General features: G+C 36.8%; 1 long non-coding RNA gene across 1 annotated transcript in view; it reads right to left on the bottom strand.

Annotated features, from left to right (window-relative positions):
- The window catches only part of LOC118762792, an 8,329-nt gene extending 1,352 nt beyond the window's left edge, over positions 1–6,977 (bottom strand). The window contains exons 1-2 of the long non-coding RNA XR_004998541.1: positions 6,966–6,977; positions 2,066–2,068 (exon numbers count right to left, since the gene is read on the bottom strand). This is a non-coding gene — a long non-coding RNA (uncharacterized LOC118762792). The remainder of the gene's footprint in view (positions 1–2,065; positions 2,069–6,965) is intronic.
- Between the last annotated feature and the right edge of the window lie 500 nt (positions 6,978–7,477).

Here is a 7,477-nt window from a genome sequence, read left to right as displayed (position 1 = left end):
GAGGAGGCATGTTCTTTGTTTGAAGTCTTTCAATATGATGTCTGGCCTATTTGCATCTATCTTTCTGTCAGTTTGAATGGTGAAGTTCCAGAGGAGTGAGATGTGGTCATTTTCAAGCACTGGGGGTGGTTTGTGTTCCCACCAGTTTTTTTCATGGGGAAAATCCAGGTTTTTGCAGATTACCCAGTGAATATATTGTGCAGCTCTATCGTGTCTGTTGAGATACTCTGTAGGCGCTAGAAGACTGCACTTGGAGACCACATGGTCAATGGTTTCATTTTGTTGCTGGCATACACGACACGTTGGACTGCTTCTGATCTTTAATATGTTGGCCTGGTAGTTTCTTGTTGGTAGGCATTGATCTTGAGCTGCTATGATAAACCCCTTTGTTTCAGATTTTAAGCCAGAGGCTATTAGCCATTGATGGGTCAGGGCTTTGTCAATATCTGCATTATTCGCTCTCTTTGGGTATTTGCCATAGAGAGGTTTTTCTTGACATTTATTATTCAGAATATCTAAGGCCGCAGTTTTGGCACGGGTTTTCATGCACTTAGCTTTTTCTGTGCTTGTTTCTTGTATGTCTATCTCTAATTCCGAAATTGGTTGTATTCGGAATTCACTTAGATATTCCTTTGCCTGTTTTGTGACTGAGTATGATGCTTTCTTGTTTTCATGTTTTGAGACAAGTTTTAACATCCAGTCCTCAGAGGTTTTCAGGTAGGTGTCTAGGCCAATTGTAGCAATCTTCATTGTTATTGCCAGTTGTAAAAGACCACGGCCTCCCTCTTTTCTTGGCATATAGAGTCGTTCTGTATCTGCCTTAGGGTGGTGCATTCTATGCATTGTCAACAGTTTCCTTATTTTTCTGTCGAGCTGACATATCTCAGTAATTGACCAGTTAACAATATTGAAACTGTAAGTCACGACTGGTATAGCTAATGCATTGATCGCTTCGATCCTGTTTCTTGCATTCAGCTCTGTCTTGAGTATTATTATTATTATTATTATCATTATTATTATTATCATTATCATCATCATCATCATCATCATCATCATCATCATTATTTGATGAAAACTCTCAGCTTATTTTGCTGGGTATGATGGAAAGTGTCAGCTGTCCACAGCCAGTAGACTAAGGTGACACTTGTTTACTGGTCATGCTTCAAGAACCCTACAAAGATTTCTTTCAGTTCCAAGCAATGCTGATTTTCCAAGGTGTTCTACCTCCACACTTACACCAATCTTTTTGAGCTAAGTTGATAGTTGAGTGCTGATACTTTCAAATGCACCAATTACTATTGGCATCACGTATACTCTCCTCATTGACCACAACCTTCTTATTTCCCTACTTCAAATCATCGTAGTGGTTCAGTTTTTCATCTTTGATTTTGTTGTCACCGTTGACATGCTATGTCGATTATAATGCATATTCTTTCTTTTTATTCACCACAACAATGTCCGGTTTCCAATGACTAGTCAAGTGATCGCACTGTATCATTGCATCCCACAGGATTTTGCAATTTTTCATTCTCGGTGACTCCTGGGGTTTGCTCATACCACGTCTTTGCTCTTTCTAGGCCGTGATATATTCTCGCCACATTGTCATGTCATGGCTGTAATATTAACTGTTATTGTTGCTTCTCTTATTGCTCTTGCAGTTATTTCTGCTATTGTTGTTGTTCTTTCAACTGTTGTTGTTGTTGATGTTTTGTAACTCAAGCAAACCGGGTAACAAATCTTCCATAATTTTACGATTTATCGTAAAATTTGTGAGTTTGTTTACTCCTCTACGAGTTTCTATTAGCTCCACGTGAATTCATTAATCCTCGTCACCACTCTTATAAAGCGGTCTTTTGCCACTGTTGTATCTGTCTTCGTACGACGGTTGTCGCTCTGACAGATATTGTTATATTCCTATGTCGTCGATAGGATGTTTCTATCTCGCACTATACGACCCCCGGCCGTACAGTGTTATCTTCAAAACATCGGTTCGTCATAACGTCCAATCAGGATCACAATATAATTACTATATCAGCACAGACACAACTATCAACATAGTCTACACGTACTCTGGTACTCTACATACTCTCTTGATACCAGTTGACGTCACCTTATTTATAGTGACTGAGACATCACGTGGGAGGGGTGTACCATTATTACTATTTCCCTACAACATTATTATTATTATTATTATTATTATTATTATTATTATTATTGTTGTTGTTGTTGTTGTTGTTGGTGGTGGTGGTGCTGGTGGTGGTGTTGTTGTTGTTGTTATTATCATCACCATCATCCTCATTATTATTATTAAGGCAGTGTGCTGGCAGAATCTTTAGCAACCCGGGCAAAATGTTTAGTGACATTTCGTCCGTTTTTACACTGTGTGTTCAAATTCCGCGGAGGTCGACTTTGCCTTTATCCTTTCGGGGTCATTAAAATAAATAGCAGTTAAGCATTGGAGTCGATGTAATTGACTTACCTCCCCCACGAACTTGCTGGCCTAGTGTAAATATTCTAAACTATCATTGTTGTCCTTGTAAGTAAGACGGCGAGCTGGCAGAATCGTTAGCACACCAGGTAAACTGCTTAGATTTATTTCGCCCGCCTTTACGTCCTGAGTTCAAATTCCGCCGAGGTTGACTTTGCTTTTCATCATTTCGAGGTTGATAAAACAAGTGTCAGTTGAACACTGGCGTTGATGCATTAAATTTACCCCACCTCATCCAGACTTGCTGGCCTTGTGCAAACATTTGAAACCATTGTTGATGTTGTTATTGTTCTTGTTGATGATGATGATGATGATGATAATGATGTCATCCGAGAAGCTGGCAATGTATCGCTAAGAAAAATTAAGAAACTCTTTAGATATAAAGACCAAGGAAGAGAATGACCGAGAATATGAAGATAGAAAACAGAAACAATCTACATAATAATAAACGCCTAGGGAATTGTTAGAAGACGCAGACGAATACATAACAAAAGCACCGTATGTAACACAACATACAGAAAATAGCACAACTGTAAACACATAGAATATTTTCAATATAATGGAAAATACAGAAACAAAACAAAGGACATGCGCATAAACAAAGTTTACAGCTGCGCTCATTGTGTAGCGAAAGTATGCAATAAAAATAAATACACAGAAGTAATGTGGAGAAACGTGGCAGCCATGATCGTATGATAATGGATTCGATTCCTAGACAGGGTGATGCTTTATGTTCTTGAAAAACACTTCATTTCACGTTGTTGCTCTCCATTGAGCTGACAAAAAATAAGCAATCCAAAAGATATTTTGTACATCACAAAATCAGGAGAACCGGCTTTATGAGCCTATGGCTCGGGAAGAACCTGTGATTTTTTTGTTGATACTGAAATAATAATTCTAATAACGGTTACTAATTTTGACATGAGGCTGGTAGATGTTGAGGAGAGAGTATTAATCGCTGCCATCAACCCTAGTACATCACTGGCACTTTATATTATTGAATCTGGAGGATTGAGAAACAGGGTTCATCTTAGCGAGATTTGAACTCAGAACATAAAAAGCCAGAGGAAACACCATGAAGCATTTATTCCGCTGCACTAAGGTTCTCAATACAAAGGATTAAAGACTATGAGAAGAATACAAAGGAAAGGGTACAATACAGCGAAGTTAACATAAAATCGTGTAAAGTGTAACAAATAACGAGAAAACAACAAATAAAAGTCACCAGTAAGGAAACTGTGAGCTAATTATACTAACCCAACACAATCTAGATCACTCTGATCAATAAGGACAAGTGCTGTCTTCCATTCAGCAATTCTGAGAAGAAATCTACTTGAGGGCTATTGGACCAGAATAGCAAAAGTTGGAAAAGAGTGGTAACCAACACGAAAGGTGGCAAGGCCCCAAGGAAACAGCAGCGGCAGTTTAATAACTACCATCTGTCACAATTCCAAGATTAGAAGAAATAGCCTCGCCTTCAGCGTCAGAAGCCGGCAATCAGGTAAAGTAATCAGAAGCCTAGTGCTCTCCTATTTCATCAAGAAGCTACACTATGTCATTGCAAGTTAAAGGAGTGGAAATAGATGTGAGTAAAGGCTGGCAAACAAGAACCCAAATAACAATGAGCTCAAGCACAAAATGCCTGAGTGGGAGGGAGAGAGAGAGAGAGAGAGAGAGAGAGAGAGACCATGGAATTCAAATAAGGAAGTGGATGTTGAACCTATTGAAGCATGAAAGAAGGAATATTGTGAAAACTGGAATAATAAACTCTGTGTGAAAACCACATTAGTAATCTATCGTCTTTCTTGGTTCTTCCCTTGGCAATACTTCTTTTAACGGGTTTCAAGATTTTGAATTATTCATTACTCAATAAAATTTGTTATTTTTCTAGTTATATCTCAGCAAACTTTACTTGGAAAGCCCACTGTGGCATTTTCCATATCAAAGAAGGTTTTGTTATGTTACCTTTTTGTAAACATTTATTTCCCAGATCTTGTTGACATACGCAGAATAACAATGGCGCCTACTTCAACAACATATGGAAAATCCTTAAAAACTAGGAGTAATCAGAAAAAGAATAAAATAACTATATTAAATGCACAAATATGCATAACTCAATAAAAGAAAATAAGACAGTTATTCTATGACCATTATTAATACGGGCACAAAACGAGTGAGAAATCTTTACTAAGTTAACAACTGCAACAACGACGGCGACTGCGGTGATGATATTCCCATACAGATGAACCACACGACAATATAAACAAAAATATTTTTAGGAACGGCTGTTTTGCCTTTAGGTGGGTGTCTTTATTTGTTTACCAAAGATGTAACTTATCCTCCATCTGGTATTCCACTTCACTTCACTTTCTATTATTATCTTTTATATATGTACATCTTCAGAGTTCTTTGTAACCACGCTGAGTGATATGTTTTACATTATACGTTAAGGCGTTAAGGATCTTGTGACTAATATAAAAATAGAAATTTTTATTGATATTTTGATTATTATCATTGTAATTGTTGTTACCTTGACTCAAATTATATTCATGCATCAATCGCAAATAGATGCAGTTTTTATTTGTTAATCCTATTGTTTTTTAATCCTTTCCTTCAAACACTCATACGTTGAAGTTGATGGGAGTGACCATTATTATTATTATTATTATCATTATTATTATTATTATTATTATTATTATTATTATTATTATTATTATTATCATTATTATTATTATTATTATTACTATTACTATTACTATTATTATTATTGTTATTATTATTATTATTATTATTATTATTATTATATTATTATTATTATTATTATTATTATTATTAAAAACATTTGCGACAAAAAGAGATTTAAACAAGAACAGCAGCTACCGCTGTAGTAACAAAACCAATAATAGTACAAGAAGAACAAAGGAAGCAGGAAAAAAATTCAAAGTACAAAAAAATTGGCAAAAAAAATAATTATATCCACAAGAGCAACAACAAAATGTTTGAGAATGCCAGCGAAGAAATTTTTGAAGTATGGAACGAAAAGAAGAGACAGCGGCATCTTCAGCAATAACAGCAATAACGGACATAATAACGAAAGGTTTAAAGAAAAAAAATCATCAACAACATTCATGAAATCAACAATAACACAAAGAAAGGTAGCTGGTTGGTAAGAGCCACCAACACGTAGAATGAGAAAACTAGCTTCTGCTGAAAAAGTAACATACAAGACTAGTCAAACATCATTTAAATAGTCCTGGACTGATAGTGCTTCCAAAAGTCAAGCTGGAAACTGATGTTATTTATTAGTTGGAAAGCTGTGAAACTACAATTGCATTGGCACTTACCATCTCATGACTTCCTATAAAGATATAAAACAAAATAACACCAATGTCAATATCATTATTACTACCAAAGCGGTGAGGTGACAGAATCATCAGTATGCCGGACAAAATGCTTATCGGCATATACATTCTGAGTTCAAATTCCGCTAAGATTAACTTTATCTTTCGTCCATTCGGGGTCGATGAAATAAGTACCAGTTGAGCAGTGGAGGTTGATGTGATCGACTAATTTCCTCCCATCAAATGTCAGTCCTTCTACCTAGAGCAATAAGCATTATCATCACCGACAACAAAGTCAGCGTCAATGATATCAACAAAAACAAAACCAACAGAAAATAATAAACTGATCTGAACACATCTCTCCTGAAGTCCTCATGTTTCCAATGAATACCTACGACAAATAAACTTTTAAAAACAACGTTAGACTCGTCTGAAGTTACCATTGGCTTTGATTTCCTCAAACAACGCATCTAATGACGAAATGAAATTAGAACACTTTGCCACTTTGATCGACCCGAAAATTTGGCAGAAGTGAATAATGTAATATCTGTAAGATGATAAACAACATCAACAATAACGGCAACATCAGAAGCAATAACAACTACAACAAAAACAACAGCAACAATAATAAACACTCCTTAACTTTTCTGTTGCTTGCAAAACAGCAAGGGAGTTTTGGGAAGAAGGTCACAAAATAGGAAATACTACCAAAACCGAAAAAACGTAAAAATAGATTAGTGTCGGAGTGAAACATTCTGCCTAAGATCTGCGATCTACAGACTCCTAGTGAATACAGCATCAAGATTTAACAGAATTATGAAGAAGAAATTACCAATATATGTGAAACCGTCTAAAAACCCCATGACACAAAATACTGGATGGGATCTTAAGGGAGCGCAAAACGCACAACTTCATCATCAACTAGAGCAACGTTGTGAATTGAAATTGTTGCGGCAACATGAGCGCTTGTGAACTTTAGCTACCCGCGTCTCATGACTTCCGATAAGGTGTAAAGATATAAAACAAAATGACACCAATGTCAATATCGTTATTACCACCAAAGCGGTGAGCTGACAATAATTTTAACTGCCCATTTTAGTTCACATACGCACACACATTCACACACATTCACACACATACACCCGCATACACACATGCGCACACATATATACGAGAGGGTGCTGAAAAGTTCGTGACTTTGGGTAAAATGAAATACAGGAGAATCGGTTAATTATGATTTTATTCAGCGTACTATGGCTAGAGACAAGTAAGAATCTGCGTCGAGTGGGTGCCGCCAGAGATAGTCATTATTTGGTTAGTTGCAGCGGCCACGATAGATATCGAGGAAAACAAATATCCTCGAAGTCTACCGATGCAAAAAAGAGAACTGATCGGGAATGGGGATAGAGCTCCTCATCCAAACCAGTCAAAAAATGTGAATGCTATCCCAGATCAGTTATCTCCATAAGGACATCATCATACCTGTTACAGTGGATGAAAGAAATGGCAAACGTAACATATGCCTTTCAGCCACAGACATAAGAGCCTTCTGCCCAACATTGAAGGAGAAAGGGAAGATACCCGCTCCCAGCACCAAGGGATCTACCAAAAACATCCACCAAAGCCCAAAAAGATAATCCAACAACAG

The sequence above is a fragment of the Octopus sinensis genome, linkage group LG3 (assembly GCF_006345805.1).
Source record: "Octopus sinensis linkage group LG3, ASM634580v1, whole genome shotgun sequence".
NCBI classification, from domain to species: Eukaryota; Metazoa; Mollusca; class Cephalopoda; order Octopoda; family Octopodidae; genus Octopus; species Octopus sinensis.
This window is presented reverse-complemented; position numbering and strand designations above follow the sequence as displayed.